The 25,416-nt window shown below is 41.1% G+C and overlaps 1 long non-coding RNA gene across 2 annotated transcripts; it reads right to left on the bottom strand.

The window, feature by feature from the left end:
- Positions 1-16,648: 16,648 nt before the first annotated feature.
- LOC123130295 (uncharacterized) lies at positions 16,649-20,317 on the bottom strand. Of its 2 annotated transcripts, XR_006463793.1 has the most exons (6): positions 19,981-20,317; positions 18,567-18,702; positions 18,051-18,123; positions 17,782-17,847; positions 17,489-17,578; positions 16,649-16,937 (listed from the first exon to the last, which is right to left on the bottom strand). It is a non-coding gene; the product is annotated as an uncharacterized lncRNA (long non-coding RNA). The 2 variants fall into 2 exon arrangements; XR_006463792.1 differs by having other exon boundaries at positions 16,649-17,578.
- Positions 20,318-25,416: the final 5,099 nt, after the last annotated feature.

A 25,416-nucleotide genomic window follows, 5' to 3' on the forward strand; every position in this document is an offset into this window, starting at 1 on the left:
TGTGTGACTTCACCAATACCAACAACAATGATTTTATTAGCACTCCGATTGCTCCTCTTACCAATACTGAATTGTGAAATTAATGCCGCTTTGATGAATCTTGTCATGAAAGATCCGTTTTCCGGCCTTCCTAGTGAAGATGCCGCTACCCATCTTAATAGCTTCGTTGATTTGTGTGACATGCAAAAGAATAAAGATGTGGATAATGATATTGTTAAATTGAAGCTATTTCCTTTTTCGCTTAGAGATCGCGCTAAAGCTTGGTTTTCATCTTTGCCTAAAAATAGTATTGATTCATGGAACAAGTGCAAAGATGCTTTTATCTCTAAGTATTTTCCTCCCACTAAGATTATGTCTCTTATAAACGATATTATGAATTTTAAGCAACTTGATCATGAACATGTTGCACAAGCTTGGGAGAGAATGAAATTAATGATACGTAATTGCCCTACTCATGGTTTGAATTTGTGGATGATTATACAAAAATTTTATGCCGAATTGAATTTTGCTTCTAGAAATCTTTTAGATTCGGCCGCGGGAGGCACTTTTATGGAAATCACTTTAGGAGATGCTACTAAACTCCTAGATAATATTATGGTTAATTATTCTCAATGGCACACTGAAAGATCCACTAATAAAAAAGTGCATGCGATAGAAGAAATTAATGTTTTGAGTGGAAAGATGGATGAACTTATGAAATTATTTGCTACTAAGAGTGTTTCTTCTGATCCTAATGATATGCCTTTGTCTACTTTGATTGAGAATAATAATGAATCTATGGATGTGAATTTTGTTGGCAGGAATAATTTTGGTAACAACGCGTATAGAGGGAATTTTAATCCTAGGCCTCACTTCTAGGGAAAACCTTATACACAGAATCTTAGCAGCAGCGCGGTCTAAAAACAGACGCTACTGCTAATTAGCAGCAATGAGCTTTAGAAAAGAGCGCTGCTAATGACTGAGTAGGAGTAGCGCTCTAGGTGGAAAGAGCGCTACTACTATAATTGCCACGGTGTTGCCTCCAGGCTAGATATAGTAGTAGCGCCCTTCCTGTGGACGCGCTACTGCTAGAGAACTTAGTAGCAGAGGTTTTGCTCAAAACTCGCTGCTGGTAAGTATGACCGCAACTAATTAAGTTTAGTCCCATACTGCTAAGCGAACAAGGTGTTTACCACCTTAAATATGTTGCTTCTCAACCTATCTCGAGCACTTGGTCTTCATTGAACTATATGTGTATGATTTGTGGTTGCAATATGAATCCTCGCCTGTACCTATACAGGTACAGTGAGGATTCATGTTGACTATTTAGATTATACACAAAAAGATCAATGATGACCAATGTATATTTTTGATGTTTTCACTAAACAAAAGAAATAACTGCTTCCATTAGCAGTAGCGGTTTTTCCCAAAATGCACTATAGATAAGTTAGCTATAGCGCGTTTTCTGTACGTGCGCTACTGCTAGTTCGAGTTAACCACCCCCCGCATCAAAATTTCGCTAAGTCCTCCTTTCCCCCCCACCGGCCTGTTCCCCTACTCCCTGTCGCCGCCGCCCAAGCCCGAGCACGCCTGCGCCCTCACCGCCGCCGCCGCCTGGCCTCAACCTCACCGCCGCCGCTCTCGACCACACTGTCGCCGCCCTCGACCTCACCGCCGCTGCCCTCGACCGAGCCCGCCGAGCCCGCCGCCCTCCCGATCCCGAGCCCGCCCTCGCCGCCCCTCCGTCGCCGAGCACCTCCCCGCCACCGTCTCTCCCTCTGTAAGCCCCCCACCCCTCCCCAACCCCCTCTCTCTTTGCTTAGTTAGTAGATGATTTTAGTAGTAGTAGATGTTAATTTAGGGTTCATAGATAATGATTTTTAGAAGTAGTGGATATTAATTACTAGTAGTGATGGTAAACTAGTTGTATAATTAGCAGTAGTACATGTTAATTAGTAGTAGATGTAGTAGTTAGATGTTAATTAGTAGTAGTAGATGTGCTAGTTCTTTCTATTTATAGTAAGTTTATATTTAGTAAGAACTAGTTGAATTAATAGAACTAGTTTAGTTTTAGTTGAACTAGTTAAGTTTTAGTTGAACTAGTATAGTAAGTAAATTAATAACTAGTTGAACTACTTCATTTTTAGAAAGAACTAGTTTTTTTCTTTTTATACTAAGTTTATATTTAGTAAGAACTAGTTGAATTAATAGAACTAGTTGAACATGCCATATTTGGTGTTATTTTTTAGTTTAAGCAATTATTTCATGTTTTGGTTACACCTCCGAGTGGCCTATGTTTTGCCGGAGTGTTGATTAATTTCTGTTCCGGCAAATTTCAGGCGCTCGATATGTCCTTTTTTAGCAAAGGTCATGCCGGATTTTTCCGTGAATTCTGGCATGACTTGTGCTAGAATATGTGGGAAATATCGAGTGGCCTGGATTTTCTTTGAAAATAATGATCTAATTTAGGTTTTTTAGTACATATATTTAATTTTACAAGTTTAATCTTTGAATTATGAACGTAGGAAATGTCGTACTCGGACGACGACAGTCTCCCGGGGGAGTGCAGCTGGTGCCACGACGATCGAGGTATGTGCGACAGGTTCGTTGAGCTGGACGAAGATCGGCGCTTCAGCATTAAGCTCGAGGAGACCTTCGATGTTGAAATGGTACGCAACAACGACAAGTGTTTTTTTCGTAATTAAGCATGACTTCAACTATTTCAACGTCTAATTTTCATCTTTTACAATTCGACTAGCTTATCCCATGCCATGCAAGACGCTATGTCTTGGAGAGGATGGTTTTGAAGACCATGAAAATTTTCAAACAAAGAAAATACACCTAAGGACCCATCATGATATCGATTTTGAAGTAAATCTGTATAATTCTCAGAGCGTAACCCATTTTGGTTGTCAAAATTGGGAAGCACTTTGCAAAATGTATGGTTTTTATGAGGGTATGATTGTCACCATGGATCTTGGTCATCCTGACATCAAGCAAGACAATATGGACATTTTGGTCCTTGTTGATACGCTTCCGATTCTACCGCAATGTGAGTTTCTCAAACATAGTTATTAACTAATTTATATTGTTTATTTCAAAATAGTTGACAGCTTATTTCCATTGACAGCTTATTTTGAATCTTCAAAGAATGTGCAGAAGATGGTAGACAAAACCCACTACACTGATGGCTCCGAATTAACTTATAAGGAGAAAAATCATCTGATTGCTTATTGTACTTTTTTTGAGAATTACAATACCTATTATCGAACTCCTCCAAATTATGGTGAATACGTGCCACTAGTGCACGTGTTGAACCACGATAACTTCTATGGAGATACCCTGGTAAGATATTTTACTATTACGACATCCGTGCATCTTTTGCATACTTCTAAAACTAGTACATCATTGCTAACTACGAAGTTATTACTATGTTTTTCAACAGAAAATCCCGATGGATTGTGTGCCTCATCTGATGTATTACAATGGTCGCCTTGAAGTTCTGAACCTACAGCCAGGTCATCCTACGGATCTCACCTGTGCATATCGAATTTCTGAAACCGGTGAACACATGCTAATCAAAGAGTGGAAAAAATGTTTGGACATTCGTAAGGAGGTTCTTGGAAGCAACATTAAGCGAAAGGCAAGAATTGGAGACAGGATAATCTGCATTCTCCATAATGGAGAGCGAGGGGCTATCTTGTTTTTTGCTATTTTACCTTAGAGAATATAGTAGGTCCTAAGAGAATGTAGTAGGTCCTATGAGGTACAATATGTTTATCATGTGATACAATGTGTTAGAGTTGAAGATGTCAGGAGTACTTTTGATTACGACTAGTGACCAATGATATGATGATGATGATGATAAGTTGTTAATGATATGATGATGATGATGATGATGATGATATTTATTATATCATTGGGTGAAAGAACCGCGGATTAGTTTCAAGTGGATGTCCGTCCACTTGAAACTAGTCCACACGGCTCTTTCACCCCGTGATGTAATAACTCATGATGATGTAAAAAAAATTGTAAATTCCTGTTGTATGAAAATTTGTGTAAAGGTGTACGAATACAACATGAAATAAAAAGAAATAAAATACAAAATAATAGTAGCAGCGTGGGCAGAGAGAAGCGCTACTACTAATTACCAGCAGCGCTCCTCCTGGAACTCGCTGCTACTAAGTCAATTTACCCGTAGCGTTGGTGGAGGCACGCTACTGTTATTCGTTAGCTGTAGCGCCTTATCAGTAGCGCACCACCCTGCGCTACTGATAGGTCTAAAACCCGCGCTGCTGCTAGCCTTTTCCCTAGTAGTGCCTTATCCTAGTAATCCTTCTAATAATTATGGAAATTCCTACAAAAACTCTTATGGAAATTTTAATAAGATGCCCTCTGAATTCGAGAGTAGTGTTAAAGAGTTTATGAATTCACAAAAGAATTTTAATACTTTGCTTGAAGAGAAATTGCTTAAAATTTATGATTTGGCTAGGAATGTTGATAGAATTTCTCTTGAGGTTGATTCTTTAAAGCTTAGATCTATTCCTCCTAAGCATGATATCAATGAGTCTCTCAAAACCATGAGAATTTCCATTGATGAGTGCAAGGAAAGAACCGCTAGGACGCGTGCTATGAAAGATGCCTTTATTAAAGCGTGTTCTTCCAATTCCTATGAAAATCAAGATGAAGATCTAAAAGTTATTGATGTGTCTCCTATTAAATCTTTGTTTTCCAATATAAATCTTGATGAAACTGAATATGATCCACCTTTACCTAGAAGGCATTCTAAAAATTCAGAGTATTTAGTTCTTGATGATGAAATTGATAAAAGTGGGATTAAAAGAAATAAAACCCTAGATGATGCTAAATCCACCATATTGGATTTCAAGGAATTTAATTATGAAAATTTCTCTTTAATTGATTGTATTTCCTTGTTGCAATCCGTGCTAAATTCTCCTCATGCTTATAGTCAAAATAAAGCCTTTACCGAACATATCGTTGATGCCTTGATGCAATCTTATGAAGAAAAACTTGAGTTGAAAGTTTCTATCCCTAGAAAACTTTATGATGAGTGGGAACCTACTATTAAAATTAAAATTAAAGATTATGAGTTTTATGCTTTGTGTGATTTGGGTGCTAGTGTCTCTACTTTTCCCAAAACTTTGTGTGATTTGCTAGATTTCCGTGATTTTGATGATTGCTCTCTAAACTTGCATCTTGCAGATTCCACTATTAAGAAACCTATGGGAAGAATTAATGATGTTCTTATTGTTGCAAATAGTTATTATGTGCCCGTAGATTTTATCGTTCTTGATATAGATTGCAATCCTTCTTGCCCTATTATTCTCGGTAGACCTTTCCTTAGGACGGTTGGTGCAATTATTGATATGAAGGAAGGGAATATTAGATTTCAATTTCCATTAAAAAGGGAATGGAACACTTCCCTAGAAATAAAATAAAATTGCCATATGAATCTATCAGGAGAGCCACTTATGGATTGCCTACCAAAGATGGCAATACCTAGATCTATTCTTGCTTGTTATGCCTAGCTAGGGGCGTTAAATGGTAGCGCTTGTTGGGAGGCAACCCAATTTTATTTTTATTCCTTGATTTTTGCTCCTGTTTAGTAATTAATAAATTATCTAGCCTCTGTTTTGGTTGTGTTTTTGTGTTTAATTAGTGTTTGTTCCAAGTAGAACCGTTGGGAAGACTTGGGGAAAGTCTTGTTGAACTTGCTGTAAAAAACACAAACTTTAGCGCTCACGAGAACAGCTGTAATTTTTATTTGGAAAGTGATATTTAGTTAATTATTTTTGCATATGATTAATAGATAAATTCCTCATGTCCAGCAATTTATTTTAGAATTGTTGGGGTTCCAGATCTTGCGCTAGCTACAGATTACTACAGACTGTTCTGTTTATGACAGATTCTGTTTTTCGTGTGTTGTTTGCTTATTTTGATGAATCTATGGCTAGTACAATAGTTTATAAACCATAGAGAATTTGGAATACAGTAGGTTTAACACCAATATAAATAAATAATGAGTTCATTACAGTACCTTGAAGTGATCTTTTATTTTCTTTCGCTTACGGAGCTCACGAGATTTTGTACTTTAAGTTTTGTGTTGTGAAGTTTTCAAGTTTGGGTTAAAGATTTGATGGATTATGGAACAAGGAGTGGCAAGAGCCTAAGCTTGGGGATGCCCATGGCACCCCCAAGATAATCTAAGGACACCTAAAAGCCAAAGCTTGGGGATGCCCCGGAAGGCATCCCCTCTTTCGTCTACTTCTATCGGTAACTTTGCGTGGGGCTATATTTTTATTCACCACATGATATGTGTCTTGCTTGGAGCGTCTTTTATGATTTGATTCTTTGCTTGTTAGTCTACCCCAATCATCCTTGCTGTACACACCTTTTGAGAGAGCCATACATGATTTGGAATTTGTTAGAATACTCTATGTGCTTCACTTATATCTTTTGAACTCTATAGTTTTGCTCTATGTGCTTCACTTATATCTTTTGAGCTTTATAATTTTTCTCTAGTGCTTCACTTATATCTTTTAGAGCACAGTGGTGGATTTGTTTTATAGAAACTATTGATCTCTCATGCTTCACTTAGATTATTTTGAGAGTCTTTAATAGTATGGAAATTTTCTTAGTAATAATATGCTTGGTATTCAAGATTTGTAGAACTTTCTTTTGAGTGCGTTGAATACTAAGAAAAGATTGATGCTTGATAATTGTTTTGAGATATGAAGATGGTGATATTAGATTCATGCTAGTTGAGTAGTTGTGAATTTGAGAAATACTTGTGTTAAAGTTTGTGATTCCCATAGCATGCACGTATGGTGAACCATTATGCGATGAACTCGGAGCATGATTTATTTATTGATTGTCTTCCTTATGAGTGGCAGTCGGGGACGAGCGATGGTCTTTTCCTACCAATCTATCCCCCTAGGAGCATGCGCGTAATACTTTGCTTTGATAACTTCTAGATTTTTGCAATAAGTATATGAGTTCTTTATGACTAATGTTGAGTACATGGATTATACGCACTTTCCTTCCTTCCACCATTGCTAGCATCTCTAATACCGCGCACCATTCGCCGGTATCATACACCCACCATATACCTTCCTCAAAACAGCCACCATACCTACCTATCATGGCATTTCCATAGCCATTCCGAGATATATTGCCATGCAACTTTCCACCGTTCTGTTTATTATGACACGCTTCATCATTGTCATATTGGTAGCATGATCATGTAGTTGACATCGTATTTGTGGCAAAGCCACCGTTCATAATCCTTTCAAACATGTCACTCTTGATTCATTGCATATCCCGGTACACCGTCGGAGGCATTCATATAGAGTCATATTTTGTTCTAAGTATTGAGTTGTAATTGTTGAGTTGTAAGAAAAATAAAAAGTGTGATGATCATCATTTTTAGAGCATTGTCCCAAGTGAGGAAAGGATGATGGAGACTATGATTCCCCCACAAGTCGAGATGAGACTCCGGACGAAAAATTAAAAAAAGAGGCCATAAAAAAAGAGAAAAGGCCCAAACAAAAACAAAAAATGAGAGAAAAAGAGAGAAGGGACAATGTTACTATCCTTTTACCACACTTGTGCTCCAAAGTAGCACCATGATCTTCATTATAGAGAGTCTCTTATTTTGTCACTTTCATATACTAGTGGGAATTTTTCATTATAGAACTTGGCTTGTATATTCCAATGATGGGCTTCCTCAAAATTCCCTAGGTCTTCATGAGCAAGCGAGTTGGATGCACACCCACTTAGTTTCTTTTGATGAGCTTTCATATACTTATAGCTCTAGTGCATCCGTTCCATGGCAATCCCTACTCACTCACATTGATATCTATTGATGAGCATCTCCATAGCTCGTTAATACGCCTAGTTGATGTGAGACTATCTTCCCCTCTTTTTGTCTTCTCCACAACCACCATTCTATTCCACATATAGTGCTATATCCATGGCTCACGCTCATTTATTGCGTGAAGATCGAAAAAGTTTTGAAAATGTCAAAAGTATGAAACAATTGCTTGGCTTGTCATCGGGGCTGTGCATGATTTAAATACTTTGTGTGGTGAAGATAGAGCATAGCCAGACTATATGATTTTATAGGGATAGCTTTCTTTAGCCATGTTATTTTGAGAAGACATAATTGCTTTGTTAGTATGCTTGAAGTATTATTATTTTTATGTCAACATGAACTTTTGTCTTGAATCTTTTGGATCTGAATATTCATACCACAATTAAGAAGATTTACATTGAAATTATGCCAAGTAGCACTCCGCATCAAAAATTATGTTTTTATCATTTACCTACTCGAGGACGAGCAGGAATTAAGCTTGGGGATGCCTGATACATCTCTAATGTATCTATAATTTTTGATTGGTCCATGCTATATTATCTGCTGTTTTGGACTATATTGGGCTTTATTTTCCACTTTTATATTATTTTTGGTACTAACCTATTAACTGGAGGCCCAGCCCAGAATTGCTGTTTTTTGCCTATTTTAGTGTTTCGGAGAAACATAATATCAAACGGAGTCCAAACGGAATGAAACCTTCGGGAACGTGATTTTCTCATCAGATAAGACCCAGGATACTTGGACCCTCCATCCAGAAAGCCACGAGGCGGTCACGAGGGTGGAGGGCGCCCCCCCCCTAGGGCACGCCCCCCTGCCTCATGGGCCCCTCGAAGCTCCACCGACGTACTCCTTCCTCCTATATATACCTACGTACCCCCAAACGATCAGATACGGAGCCAAAAACCTAATTTCACCGCCACAACTTTCTGTATCCAGGAGATCCCATCTTGGGGCCTGTTCCGGAGCTCCGCCGGAAGGGGAATCGATAACGGAGGGTTTCTACATCATCATCCAAGCCCCTCCGATGAAGTGTGAGTAGTTTACTTCAGACCTACGGGTCCATAGTTAGTAGCTAGATGGCTTCTTCTCTCTTTTTGGATCTCAATACAATGTTCTCCCCCTCTCTTGTGGAGATCTATTCGATGTAATCTTCTTTTTGCGGTGTGTTTGTTGAGACCGATGAATTGTGGGTTTATGATCAAGTCTATCTATGAATAATATTTGAATCTTCTCTGAATTCTTTTATGTATGATTGGTTATCTTTGCAAGTCTCTTAGAATTATCAGTTTGGTTTGGCCAACTAGATTGGTTGTTCTTGCCATGGGAGAAGTGCTTAGCTTTGGGTTCAATCTTGCGGTGTCCTTTCCCAGTGACAGAAGGGGCAGCAAGGCACGTGTGGTATTGTTGCCATCGAGGATAACAAGATGGGGTTTTTATCATATTGCATGAAACTATCCCTCTACATCATGTCATCTTGCTTAAGGCGTTACTCTGTTTTTAACTTAATACTCTAGATGCATGCTGGATAGCGGTCGATGAGTGGAGTAATAGTAGTAGATGCAGAATTGGTTCGGTCTACTTGTCTCGGACGTGATGCCTATATACATGATCATACCTAGATATTCTCATAACTATGCTCAATTCTGTCAATTGTTCAACAGTAATTTGTTCACCCACCGTAGAATACTTATGCTCTTGAGAGAAGCCACTAGTGAAACCTATGGCCCCCGGGTCTCTTTCTCATCATATCAATCTCCATCACTTTATTATTGCTTTGCTTTTACTTTGCCTTTTACTTTTCACTTTGCATCTCTATACCAAAAATATTATTTATCATCTCTATCAGATCTCACTTTCATAAGTGCCCGTGAAGGGATTGACAACCCCTAAGCGTGTTGGTTGCGTTGAGCTATTGTTTTTGTGTAGGTACGAGGGACTCGCGCGTAGCCTCCTACTGGATTGATACCTTAGTTCTCAAAAACTGAGGGAAATACTTACGCTACTTTGCTGCATCATCCTCTCCTCTTCGGGGAAATCCAATGCAGTGCTCAAGAGGTAGTAGGGCAGCAATCAGTACTATTTGTCTACTATCTGGTTAATCTCGGGTGCCTACTATGAGTTTCATGTTGGGTGCAAACAAACATTAAAGGAGCCATTATCTATATTTTTTAACTAAAGCTATTATCTACCTGCTATCATTGGTTTTGGGTCTATCCACAGTTTGCTACCATCACTCTGGATTTGTGCATGCACTCCTTACATAATCTCACTATGTTTTATTCCTATGCATGTCAGTTATTGTACACAATGGAACTGAACATGTAGAGCAAAAGAGACGAGCCTTGCGTGGCAATAAAATTTCATGCAGTCGTCGCTCCATGGTGGTCGCAAAGGCAGCCCCATCCACCATTTCGGATCATAATCAAGAGGAAGATAACTGTTCTGAGGGGGATTCAGAAGCAGAAGACCACTCCTATTTACCCCATGACGTCTTCGCTCTAACTTGGCATGCTGATGTTGGTAATATCATGCATATGGTGCCTTGCATTGCTTACTGTATACATCAAAGATGTCATCTTCTTAGTTTAGACATGCTTTGCGTCAATGCCATCTGTTTAGTTTCTTTATCATATATGTGAATCATGCAATGCCATCTTGTTTAGCCAGGCATCATATATGTGAGTTTTGCAATGCTACCCTGGTTAGCCAGTCATCTTATACGTGAATTATATCATGACATCATTTTTTATTACGTGTTAAATTTGTCAACAGTTTTAGTACATTCAATTACTCTTCCTGTGCATCAGCCATTTGGCACGGTCATGGAAAATGTGGAGTGGAAACAAGGTCTTCATAGCAGACAATGCTATCTGACAAAGCGCATGTCTTGCTGGTTACATATAGCTCCTTAGAGGAGGATTCAGAGACAGATGACCAGTCTTATTCCCCCCCCCCCCCGAGGTGCATGCTCACTTGGCAGGGTTATGTTGCTCATATCGTGCGTATGGTATCTTGCATTGCTATGTCATTTGCTTAGTTTAGACATGCTTTGTGTGAATGCCACCTGTTTAGTGTCTAATTACCATATATGTGAATTTTGCAATGCCATCTTGTTGCAAGACATTATATATGTGAATTATGTAATGCTATCTTGTTGCAAGGCATTAATATGTGAATTATGCAATGCCATGTTGTTTAGCCAAGCGTCATATATGTGAATTATATCATGTCGTCCTTTTTTTGTATTTCTCATTGCTTTTGTTGACAATGTTTGTATATTCAACTGCTCTTCCTGTGCATCAGCCATTTGAATTGGTGATGGAGAAATCTGGAGTGAAAACAAGGTCTTCAGAGCAGACAATGGTACATGCTGAAGCAGATATCTTGCTGGTTATAGATAGCTCTTCAGAGGAGGATTCAGAGGCAGATGACCAGTCCTATTATCCCCTGAGGTGAATGCTCAAACTTGGCAGGTTTATATTACTCATTTCATGCATATGTTGTATTGCAATGCTTAGTTTTTGCATCATATACACGATATTGAATGACATCTCCTTAGTTGACACATCATATATGTGATTGCCCTCTCCTCACTTCCTTATTATATAAATCATACATTTGAATTATATCATGGCATGATGTTTACATAGACAACATGTATCTGAATTATGGCATGCCAAACCATTTTCTAAAGACATAATATAGTTATATCATCTCATCCTGTTCAAATAGTCATCATATTTTGAATTATGTCATTCTATCTGTGAATTATATCATGCCATCATGTTTCCATCGACGGCATGTTTGTGATTTATGGCATGCCAACCACTTTAATAGACACATCATATAGTTATATCATGTCATCCTGTTTACATAGTCATCATATTTTGAAGTATGTCATTCTGTCCTGTTTAGTTAGCCATCATACATATGAAATTGTGTCATGCTATCATGTTTACTTAGCCATCATATATGTGAAATTATGTCCCGCTATTCTGTTTGGGTAGACAACATAAATGTGAATTATTTCATGCCCTGTTTTCTTCCCTACTATCCATTGCACCTGTCTATCTTACAATGTTTGTACATTCAATTACTTTTCTTGTTTATCAGCCATTTCAATTGGAGGGGGTGATGGCAGTATCTGTGGGAGTAAAAACACGATCTTCAGAAAAGATCATGCTACATGTCGATGGAGATAGAACCACAGTTGTACTTGCCCAAGAACCAGCCCCACCACACATAACCTAGACTCACACAGATTGTACCCCTACCCAGTTGCATAGAGAACCAGCTACATCCCTTCTAACCCCAACCCCAGCAGATAGTAACCCAGTTCCTGTTGACACGGCACCGTCTCCACCACAAAGAACCCAAACACGAGCAGTTAGTAAGGCAACTACAGTGCCCAAAGCACGAGGACCACCACTCTGAACCCCAAGTGAACGTTTAAAGCAGAATAAGAATTGTTCTTAGGTCAGGTTCCGTAGCTATGGTTCATACTACTTTGCTCTTGCATCATTGTATTTACTCATACCAACTAATTTCAAATTTGAAGGATGCAATTGAAACTCCAATGGCACAACAGGTATGTTTTAAACCTGTTTCTTTAACGTGTTTGCTGTTGTAACTTGCTCTATGTTGATTTCAGTTTCAATTGAATAAACAGTTATGTTCTCATGCCATGCACATTACAAGTGTTGTTATTGCTGTGTAGTTTCCCACACTTATATTCTGTCTATGCTGCTTTGTCTTAAATAGATATGATTTGAACTGTATATATATTGATTTGGCAACATAAACTAGAATGATATAGACCAAAAAGTGACCATACTACATAGATATATATTTGTTTCATGCTGTTACTACTGAACTGTTTTACTGAAATGAGTTTCATATACTACATTGTAAATCTGTGATGTGTTTGTTTGTTTCTCTTTAATAACGCAGATAAAATATTGGAGAAGAGTACCCCGTTATGCAATGGTAAAGGAAGTAATGCAGATAAGGTTCAAGATAGTGAGACATCCCTAATGGTCTCCAAGAAAGCTGATAAAAACTATATTGAAGACACTGAGACAACCCCAAAGTCATGTCTTGATGTGGTGTTCGAGTTACTGGCTACTACTGATGGCACCAGGTCTTCGAACTTGCTGCCTGAATCAGTTCGGCTTCTTGAGTCTCAACTTCAAGTTGAAAGACATCGATCAGATGTTATGCGACTGGAAGCTGAAGGATTGAGGAAGTCCCTGCAGAATTCAGATGCATACTTTCTGGTGCAACAGGAAGTGCTGGAGGATTTAAGCGCCAAACAAGAGAAAGTTAATAATCTTGCTAAGGATCTTGCCAGCATTATGGGTACCTAGGATATTGTTTCTTGAGCTCTTCTGAAGTGGTTTCAGTTCGAGACTTGTTTGCTGCTGCGTTTATATGTTGCTTTGTTCCCTATATTTGCACTGGTTGCGAACTTTGATGCCTAGTGGATGTAATATGTGTAGTAGCCGTGATAGCCTAGCGTAAGTTGCTTGCTTATTTATTTCCTTATTGTCTTGTTTATTTGTTTTCTTATAGTCAGTGCAGTTCTTTTTCCGCGGTTTGCTAGTGGCCATAATAACATTTTTTTTAAAACTAGGCCACAATAACCAAGGGCTACATATTTACTGTAGTTAACATGGGCCTCATAAGGGCCGTAGAAACAATGCGCCTTCTAAGGGCTGTAGAAACAATGGGCCTTATACGGGCCGTAGACACAATGGGCCTTCTACTGGCCATATGATCGGTTGGCCAAACATGGGCCAATAACAGACCACATTATGGCCGTAAATGGGCTAGAGTTGAAATCGTCCATTCATGGGCCGACCATAACGAGTCGTTGTTAATCGGCCGTATTTGATGACGTTATGAAAATGGCCCAACATATTAACGGGCCACAAAAGGGGCCGACTGTAACCACGGGCTAAATTTGGCCCACAAGTAGAAAATGACAATAACGGGCCGTAAGTAAATGAATGCTGGAAATGAGCCGAAGAATAATGGGCCCTGAGAAGGCCGAAAGATAACATGGGCTGGAAACGGCCCAACAGAATAATGGGCCGTTAATGGGTATAAAGAGATACAATGTTCATTACGGGCCAATTTCACCATGTGCCGTTAATGGGTATAAAGTGATACACTGTTCATTACCGGCCAGTTTTGCCATGGGCCGTTAATGAGCCGAGAGTTACTAAGGGCCTCATATGGGCCGAAAGACGTCATGGGACATACATGGGCCGGAAGTTAAAACGGGCTGGAATTATATTGGACGGCCCAAATGACGATACTGGGCCTAATTCGGGTAGGCCGTAAACGGACCCTGGGTTAGCGGGTTGTAAATGGGCTATATGCGAACACGCTGTTAACAGGCTTGCCGTGGGCCGGCCCGCCACCTTTTGACCAAGTCAAACGAGCCAGCCTTTTCATAGGAATGGGCCTCTGTTGTGCCGTGCCACGTGTCGACATATCATAGGCGCTTTGGGTCCAATCAGTGGATGACATCTGTCCCAATGGTGAGCCGACACGTGTTTCCTCCAGCCAATGATGATTTTACACATGGAAAATTCCCATTGGTCAGGGCTGTTAACGGGTTATCGGATCCAAAACCGGACCCGGCATTCCGTTATGGTGGATGCCACGTGTCAGTCACCCTTGACGAAAGCACTACTGTGATGCGCGATTTATCGTCATGGAAGTGGACACTTCCGTTATGATAATTTTGGTAATGTCATGGAATACTTCTAGGACAGCGTAGGTATGACTATCTTGATTCTGTCATAAAATTGTCATGGATGTACATGCATGACAGAAAACGTGACCTACTGTGACAAACACGTATCATCACGGAAGTGTATTTTTTGTAGTGGTTGTGGTCATACCTTCCTGAGGTCCCGTTGATGTGCTCCCAGCCACCTCGACATGAAGAAGTTTTTTCGGCCACATGATCGGCCAATTTTTGCATTGGCCAAGCTGCGTGGGGGTCTCGTCATCCTATCCATCGGTTTATATCGGACGAGGGAAACCCTCGTAGCCCGCTTTCACACTCGCCACGGAGACCCTTAAGGCGTTATCAGGCATCTGCCGGCGGTGAAACAATCGATCCTTAGGCTTAACTATAGTACCCTTCCCCACATCCACCAACCCGCCCTTCATGTGGTAAAGGAGGGTGCACGGAGTGGAGTCGGCCTACAAATACATATACGTGCGGCGTCAGAGATCCAAAAAGAACGGCAACTAAAGATTAATTAATTAGTTGAGTTGATGAAGCTGCGACGCGTATTTAACGTGAGGGCGTCGAGCTCCGCCAATGCCGACGGCCCGACATTCAAGCCAGAGACGAAGCTAGGGCTGCTGTGAGAGCTGGGTGCAGGAGCAGGTGCTGGAGGAGGTGCGGGTGCGGTTTCCATACTAGGTACGGGTATGGGTGCGGTGTTCATTGAGTTGCTCCTAGTGAAGTTGGGCATGGGAAAATCACCTGGTGGCGCGTTTGGATTTTGTTGCACCCATGTGACCACAATTGGAATCAAGCTTGTAAAGGCAGCCACCATATCATCTCTACAGGCAGCGATTATCTAAGCTTTGGTCTCAACTTTTTCTTTCTCCATTGCCTGCGCCACCTTCTCATTGATAGTCACTTGAATGAACTTCTTTCTCTGTCTTTTGGCCTCGGGGTCCTCGTTATAATAGTACTTCCACGCGGCGCCATCCCCGGCGCCGTGCACACATCCATATTGTGGCTGCTGGCCGGGCGGGTTTCCCATCATTATATTCATGGCCCGGTTGTAAAGAGTGTCCCACTTGTACTTCACTGGCGACTGAGTCGACGAGTCGCTTTCGGCCGCAAGCTTGTGTTGCTCTCTCTGCAAAATGGACCGTGAATCATTTACGAATGCGACTAGAATGTAGTAGACTTCATTGATTAGAAGCTAATATGTAAGGTGGTAAAAGGATAATTACCAGTAATCTCATGAATTTCCTAGTCGGCCCGTCGGTGAAAACAATCATTTTTTGGGTCCCACGAGAATCGGGCCCTGATGAAGTCATGCTCCTGCTGGTCGGTGAACTCAGCCAATGGGTCTGGGATCCCCTGACGTTCACATTCTGCGTCCTCCTTAGCCCACATGGGCCTCTTTCCCGTGTAACCACCACTTCCAAGGCGGTGGTTCCCCATGTTCTTTGCATGCAGCTACTTGCCTCTCTCCGACCTAGCCTTGGTAACTTCTTCATTGCAAGTCTCCTTGAACTTTACAAAGTCCTCTATCGTAAATTCCGAATTGTCTACAACAATCTCGGCGTAGGTTTCATGGTCTACTTCAATCGCCCTTTTCACCCTACTTTTCCAAGCGCTCAATGAGTTGCCACTACAATAGGAGCCCACCTATAGCAACACATTTTTCCGTATCTAAAAGTCCATATATGCGTTGCAAGGGTCTTTACCAACTGTTTGGGATGCGTTGCCTTATCCAGTGTTGCTAGCGCATAATGCAACGGTTATACTTCCGTTGGTAAAGGAACCGTTGCAAGACTAGAACACATAAAACCAACTTTTACAACACCCATATACGTTGGTGGTTAATGTATAGGAACTCAAATCTCATTGCTTGGCAACATATAATTTGCAACGCTTCAGGTGTTTTACATATAAAATGTCAATAACATTTTATATATTGCCAGCAATTAAAATAAGGAATGCTCCAAATAATGGTGATAAGTATGTATACCAAGTCAGAAGAAAAAAATATATGCACGAGAGGAAGAAATCATATATTGAAAAAACTATGGGATTACAATTGTTAATATTACAGGAGGAATAACTTCCAAATGTGAAAGCATCCACCAACATCCCTACAACTTCACTAAAACTTAACCAAGGAACATCATCCAACAGGAATAGCATCCCTACAAATTAACTAAAACTGAAAACAGCCATCATAACAAAAACTAAAAACAGCCATCATCGTGAACCAGAACATCATCATCATTGTAGTATACCTGCCAGGCACCCATATAAGCGTCCATATATCTTTTAAATCTACAATGAAAATAACAAAATGATCTGTTAATACACAATATGTTGACATGATGTAAATAGTGACGGGTTGTCCAACAAATAAGAAATATTACTTCTTACAAACGGTCATTACTTCCGAAACATTGGTTGTCCGGCTAGATGACGACTATTACAAAGAAAAGTTGTAACCTGAAAGTATTCCCTTACAACTCAATATACTACTTCAGGTCACAAAAGAAACATAAACAGACTCGAAGAAAAATAAACAGTTGTGATTGTGGCCTAAAAGCAAGCCACTAATAACATAGTACTTACTTAGTTGACGGGTTAAAAGCACAATAGACACTGCTCATATGGAACAGTGCAATCGAATTAATGAGAAATTCAGCAATTTATGAACTGTAACAGCAAGAGTTCATGTGGATAATTCAGCAATTTATGAATCAAAGTGGTGAGAGATCAGCGGCGAGTTCAGCAATGTACGAATCAAACAGGCAAGAGCATCTAAGGAGAACATTACTTGCATTTCCATCTTCACAAATAGTTAAGATATGGAGATTGTGGACAGTTACCAGAACCATGACTACGAACACTGTCGTATCTTGGACAAATCTACTCGCAGCTCCAGTCGTCTATGATGTTCGCCTCAATCTCGATAGTGCCTGAACGGATGAGTGCGACACCTCACATTAAATTACACACAACAATAGGTACACCATTGGCGAGATAGGAGTACATAAATAGTTGAATAAGAGCAGAAAAGGAGGCTGAAAAATGGTTAGAGCTAATGTAAGAAAAAAAGGAATAAATAAATAATCACCACAACGGAAATAGTCTTAGTTGAAGGTAAAACACAGTGACGTACTGTGAATGTAGAGAATGGCACATTGAAAACCACCGAATGGCATTGAGTATTTCTTCCTTTGGAAACCTGCGCACAAACAAACAATGAGCCTCTACTTAACGGATGATAAACATGATTATTAACAGTGAGCCGCTGCCTGTGTATATGTGTGTGTGCTTGCTGCAAGCTTTAGTATCTCAATGTTTGCACATGAACATGTGTAAAGCTTAGGTGTAGGTTGCATCTAAGTGGGGTATTGGGATTCAGTTTCAGCGGTAGTAGATAAGTACCTTTTTTTAGATTAGTAGATAAGTACTCGCACCGTAAACAAATATAAGAGCGTTTAGATCACTGCTACTCCCTCTGTAAAGAAATATAAGAGCGTTTAGATCACTAGTAGATTAGTAGATAAGTATTCGCACCGTGAAGAAATATAAGAGCGTTTAGATCACTACTACTCCCTCCGTAAAGAAATATAAGAGCGTTTAGATCACTAGTGATCTAAACGCTCTTATATTTGTTTACGGAGGGAGTACTTGGTATAGATGAATCCTCTGCAATGACTTGACCCGAGTGTATATATAATAACTACATGCTATGAGGGGACAATCACATAACCAAACGACAAAGAAAAATGTGTACTAAATCTCAAAAAAGAAGATGTTTACTATCTTATGGTGAATAGTAAGAGCATACAACAATCAGTATATTAACCGACGTGGAGATAAGTATTTAGCAGTGTTCTGAATCATATCAACAACATCAAAGCAACATCATAGAAGAAACCATGCACATTATTAATTCACCTTCCCACTAAAACAAAGGTGTACGTGCTTCCCCCAACAGGTCCACATCCTCTAGTATTTGAGCAGGACGTGAAAGCCACCATTAGCAAGCTACTACCTCCACGTAAATAACCTGACCATCAGACTCCTAAAAAGTCTGAAATTGCAACAAAAAACTTTGATTAGTTACTCATCAAAACTGCCATACAATATTATAACTCTAGGTTGATTCGCGCCGCTGGCTGCTGCAGCACTAGCTCTGCACTGTCACAGCAAACTCCTGTTATATAGTGACGAGTACTCCCAAAACATATGCAGAAAAATTCAGACGTGGCACTGGCAGTGGCAGGTACTCCGTACGTATGAAAGAGCAGGACCTTTGTGACTGTGGGCTAGCCGAGGCCTACGAGAGCAGCAGTGGTGCCCATGACAGCCAAGATAGCTGGCTGGTGCTCTGCGGCCTGCTGTTAGTTAGTGCTGTGCCAGTAGCTGGTAGAAAAGCAACACCAACAGGGTAGCAGTTAGCTTAGCTTGGAGCCAAATGATCCAATCCGTACTCGCTTCCATGTCATACAACGTGCATTTTTTCATTTCTAATTCGTTGTGCAAGAAGCAAATAAACCTTATTTTCTCGTTGTTTATTGGTTTAAGAATCGGACGAGGCATGTCTGCTTCCATTGGCATCAGCGATCATGCTGATAATGGTGGCTGCTGTCAGGTTAAGCAGATGTCTTGGTGGCCTGCATGAAATTCAGAGACCAACTGTCCAAGGGAAATCGCCACTCTTGTTTAATGATTCCATTGCCTTCTTCTTTGTTAAGTGGTCTTATTCGCAAGTCTCCATTAGTTTAGCACTGTGCCAGAGCAGCCACTGGGCGCTGTCTGTCTCAAGTTATATAAGCTACTGTATCCACAACCAGCGGCAGCGTCGCGGATTATTCAGTTTTAAATATTATAACCTAGAGTTATAATATTGTATGACAATGTTATAACAAAAAACCTATAAAGACTGGATCCGGCCTTAAATATTATAACTCTTGCAATAGACCATTTAATATGTGGTCACATATATGAACTAGTGTTTCTCTACATCAAAACAATTTAAAAGGATTACCGACTCATCTGTGAAGGATTGATGAGTTAGCAGCGTATAAGATTTAAAAAAAATGATGCTCCATTGATATCTAATAATTACTGTACTAATTTAATAGAATTAGCAATCAGTGCATGAATGTAAATCAACGGAGATCGGAAGTCAGTCTGCAGAACTATTAGTGTTCGTCAATGAATTGCACAAGGGCCAACCGTTTTTGACAGTGAGTAGCTGCAATAGAATCGGGGGTGCATACCAAGACGTCTAGAGTAGAAGATAAGAATAGAGGTTAGAGAAAGGGGAAGAGAGACAGGACGAAGCCAGGGGAGGGGATTCACTCACCGGCGAGAGGAGGACCGCATGGCCACCGGCACCGGAGCCGGCGCCCGAAACCCTAGCCATCGGGGGAAGGTCGCGGGTGAGCTTTGGTGGCCGCGAGCGCCAGATCAAGCCACATGGGAGTGTGCCGCTGTGTAAGGGGACCTCAGGCTGTGCTTCATGATGGCGGGATTCGCCGGATGTCGCCTGAAACAGCCGCCGGAGGTGGCGCAACGAGGAGCTACGTCAAGAGAGGAGATGGGATGTGAGAGGGATGGGTGGGTGGGGGATATGGCGGATCCGGTAGCCGCCCGAGCTGTGATGTGGGAGGAGGGGAGGGGAGGGCCGGCAGCGAGGTGGGAGGAGGAGGGTGAGGCGGTGGTTGGTGGCGGCGATTTGGGAGAGACGAGGGGCGATGAGGGGCATCGGGGGCTCTGTTTCCCTCACGTCCCTCTCTCTGTTTTTTCATTTTTATATTTTTGTTTTTTGTGTATGTCCGGCGATAAGGTCAACAGCTGCAAATCTGCAACGCTTATCTGCAACCTTTAATATGTGTATCTATATGAATTTTACAACGTATAGCCAAAATGTTGTAGAATGTGTGTTGCTTTATAAGGGGTATCCTTGTAGTGTGTTGAACTTCCCTAGGGCTTTGTTGTTGATTTTTTTCATGGCATCATCATCCCATGGGTCGGCATCTTCATTCTGACCGGGGAACAAGAATCTTGCGTGCAACCTAGTTAGGAGCAGCTTCTTTAAATTTTCATTCTTCCGTATTTTCATGGTGTTGATGTTAGTTGTATCCCATAGGATGCATGCTAGTTGGTTGTCGTAACACGCTGCCACTTCCCGCGGCTCTATTGGCTCGAACTCACCAGGGTGCACCGCCGTGACCACGAGTCTTCCCGTGCCGAGCTAATTTGGGCGTCGTGTCCTCTTTTCCTTCTTTCCCTCACTGGCTTGGGAGGTCCCACCTTCGGTGTTGTAGTTAGGAACATCATCAGCGCCAGTCTCAGTGCCGGTGTCATTGGTGGCATCAGTGTCAGCGACGATGCCACCACCGTCGTCATCAGCGCCAGTCTCATTCCCAGCTTGCTCTCTCTCTCTCCTGGTCCGCCAGAAAGTCGAGGTAGGCGTGTGGTTTACCTAATTGGGATTGAGAACCTCCGTCCTCATCGGTGTCGGTCATGTTTCCTAGGGTTCAATGTCGTAGTCGTTTAATTATCGAGCTTTATATAATAAAGTGAATAATGAAAAAAAAGTGACCTTTGTTTTGTCGGAAATGTCATTTCATTCCCGTCGCGACAAATCTCGAGCACTCGATATGTCCAACTTTCTAGCACAAGTCAGGCAGAAAATGACGGAAAATTTCGGCATGACCTTTGCTAGAAAGTGCATATATAGAGCGCCTGAAATTTGCCAGAATGGAAATGAATCAACATTTCTCGCAAAACATAGGTCACTTAGCAATCGGTTTCCGGCAAAACAAGCACAAACATAGTAGCATTCTAACACCACACATTTTGCTCCAGCATTCTACAGTGCCACTAGAGCCACTAATACAGCAACATAATACAACAATATAGATTGGCAACTCTGAAACTTACAGGCCACTACAGCAACATAATACACCTCCTAAACACTCTAAAACTTATACACATGAAAAATAGCAGTCTAACTTAGTCTACTACAAATTGTCAATAGCAGTCAAGTCATCACACACACACTGAATTTACTGAATCATGCATCATTCAGTTAACTGAATTTACTGACAATAGTTGTCAATTGCATGATTCAGTTAACTGAATTTACCGTATTAGTTTACTGAAATTGCACAGTTATCAAAACTGAAATGTTTAGTTAATTGAAAATTTCAAAAAAAATTGCAACTGAACAGTGTGCTCTAACTGAATTCAAATGGGATCATATTTGTATTCTAGTTTGCTTTGAATTCTGTTAGTGAACAATTTACTGTATTTGTTTTCTACTTTTCCTTCTCCATCTAAAATGAGATCATATTTCAAATTCAAGTAATAACAGCAGACAGCAAAATGATTTTGAGATAGAGGGGGTGGGAGAGGGACAGAGCACCTTGCTGCCAGAGGAGCCAAGCACCTTGCGTCCGGGTGACGTTCCCGACGTCCTTCTCCTCCTCGTCGAGCACCTTGCTTCCGGCCAAACCTGCTGCAGAGAACACATATGGCCGGTCAGAGAGAGAGAGAGAGAGAGAGAGAGAGAGAGAGAGAGAGAGAGTTGGGGGAGGGGCGCCGGCCGGTGGAGGGACTGATCGGGGGAGGGGTGCTGGCCGGTGGAGGGGATAGCTCGGGGGAGAGGGGCGGCACGGGGGGAGGGGCCGGGCCAGGGGCGGCAAGGGGGGAGGGAGTGTCGGGGCGGCGTGCATCGACAGCGGCGTGGGCGAGCGCGGCGTCAGGGTCTGGTGCGGCGTGGGCGGGTGTGGTGTCGGCGGCGGGGGAGGTGCGACACAGAGAAAGGGGATCGATCGGATCGAGTGAGAGTGAGAGAGAGGAAAGAGATGTGTGGCTGTCTAGGCAACTTAGCTACAACGCGGGGCAAAAAAACGCGCTATAGCAAAGTTAGCTATAGCGCGGGGCAGAGAAACGCGCTACTGCTAGCCTTTTTTTCTTTTTCTTTTTCTTTTTCTTATCTATAGTGCGCCTCGGCAAAACGCGCTACTACTAACTTTTTCTTTTTATTTTTCCTTTCCTTTTTCTTTTTATTAATCCACAACTTCCTTCCTTTTGATTTTATTTTTATTTCTCTTTTTATTTTTATTTTATTTTAATTTTTATTTTTCATATTCCACAAACTTTCTTTCTTTTTGCAAAACTTCCTTTCTTTTTCTTTTTCTTTTTCATTTGCACTTTTCTTTTTCTTTTTGTTTTTCATATTCCACTAACTTCCTTCCTTTCTTTTTTTATTTTTCTTGTATTTCATTTTCCACAACTTCTTAGTTCCTTTTTCTTTTTCTTTCATTTCATTTTGCAAAACTTCCTTTCTTTTTATTTTTCTTTTTCTTTTATTTGCACTTTTCTTTTTCTTATCTTTCTTTCGCACTTTCCTTCCTTTAATTTGGTCTGTCGTTGGAGCAATACCACTGTTATCCTCCGGATAATAATTAGTATAATATATATTACATCATTTAACCGCTATCAGCGGTATACAAAATAGCTAGACACACACAAACTTTGTGGATTAGTTTGTCATCTTGGGCGACGACGACGCTTTAGACTGATCTTCTTCCTTCTTTTGTTCGTTGTCGAATAATTGAGCCCATGGTCGTGACTTTTCCTTCTCCAGGGATTACGATCTTTCGTAGGTAATGTAGTCTTCATTCTTCTTTTGGCGTATGCTTCATCGTCATCAGCATCATCTTCCCTCATCGGATCACCGTACTGGTCATAGTCTTCCTCGTTGGCGACTCCATCCATTCCGGCGATGCTCCTTTTGCTTCTCCTCACGACAACACGGCTGGGATTGATCGGATCAGTTATGAAGAAACATTGTGTCATGTACTTAGCGTGTACCCATGGCTCATTTTTAGCGATGGCGTTGACGGTACCGCTATCGGAGTCAGGTATACACATGGTAGTGAAATGTCGGTTTTCTCTCTGTACATTCTTAGCCCATCTGACACGGAACATCATCGTGCTATGCAATCTAGAGTAGTTAAGCTCCCATATCTCTTCAACCCTTCTGTAATATCTTTCATTTACATTCCCGGTCATGGCTTCCATCATCACCCCCGAGTTTTGGTCATCACTGTTTATATCTTTGTCCTCCGTGTCGAATGTGTATCTGTTCATATCGTATGCTTGATAAGTCGTGAGGTTGGTCGAGGGGCCATGTGCTAAGGCGTATATGAGTGTTCCATTTGGACAACCATCTTCTGGGGGATTAGCCACAACTCGCTCTTTGAAGTAAGGCAAGAAACTAGAGTTGTGCTCTCTAATAACTTCAGCGTCCGTCCTGTGCACCCCACAGACACGGTACTTCTTTACGATGGTATCTTTGTGTAGTGTCATGAAATCTTCTAGCACATCTACGTGTTGTAGCACTACTAAGTTTGCCATGGCAAGGTCGTTTTGTCGGCCCGAGCGTAACACATTCACATCCCTATGACCATTGGTGTGACCTTCACCTTCGAGCCTTCCACAGTGCTTGTTGATGGGCAAACCAACAACAGGGTCTCCGGTGCCTACTAGATAACTCTCACAGAAAGAGATGCACTCTTTGGTCAGATATCCCTGGGCTATGCTTCCATCTGGACAGGACATGTTACAAACGAATCCTTTGATGACGCCGTTCATCCTCTCGAACGGCATCATGCTGTGCAGGAATGTCGGCCCTAGGTCGAAGATGTCGTCCACGATGTGGACACATAGATGCACCATGACATCAAAGAACACGGGCGAGAAGTACATATCTAGCTCATTCAGTATGACAACGATCTCTTCCTGTAGCATATGGAGTTGCTTCACACTGATCGACTTTCAAGAGATAGCATCAAAAAACTAGCACAGGTCAGTAAGCATCTCACACACATGTGTCTATAATCCCTCTAAGTGCAACCGGGAGTAACTGCGTCATTGATGACCCACAAGTATAGGGGATCTATCGTAGTCCTTTCGATACATAAGAGTGTCGAACCCAACGAGGAGTAGAAGGAAATAATAAGCGGTTTTCAGCAAGGTATTCTCTGCAAGCACTGAAATTATCTGTAACAGATAGTTTTGTGATAAGATAATTGGTAACGGGTAACAAGCAATAAAAGTAAATAAGGTGCATCAAGATGGCCCAATCCTTTTTGTAGCAAAGGACAAGCCTAGACAAACTCTTATATAGAGAAAAGCGCTCCCGAGGACACATGGGAATTATCGTCAAGCTAGTTTTCATCACGCTCATATGATTCGCACTTGTTACTTTGATAATTTGGTATGTGGGTGGACCGGTGCTTGGGTACTGCCCTTACTTGGGAAAGTAACCCACTTATGATTAACCCATATTGCAAGCATCCGCAACTACAACAGTAGTATTAAGGTAAACCTAACCATAGCATGAAACAGATGGATCCAAATCAGCCCCTTATGAAGCAACCATAAACTAGGGTTTAAGCTTGTGTCACTCTAGCAACCCATCATCCACTTATTACTTCCCAATAACTTCCTCTAGGCCCAAACAATGGTGAAGTGTCATGTAGTCGATGTTCACATAACACCACTAGAGGAAATACAACATACATCTCATCAAAATATCGAACGAATACCAAATTCACATGACTACTAATAGCAAGACTTCTCCCATGTCCTCAGCAACAAACGTAACTACTCACAAATAATATTCATGTTCATAATCAGAGGGGTATTAATATGCATAATTAATCTGAACATATGATCTTCCACCAAATAAACCAACTAGCATCAACTACAAGGAGTAATCAAC

This window comes from Triticum aestivum, chromosome 6A (assembly GCF_018294505.1).
Source record: "Triticum aestivum cultivar Chinese Spring chromosome 6A, IWGSC CS RefSeq v2.1, whole genome shotgun sequence".
NCBI lineage: Eukaryota > Viridiplantae > Streptophyta > Magnoliopsida > Poales > Poaceae > Triticum > Triticum aestivum.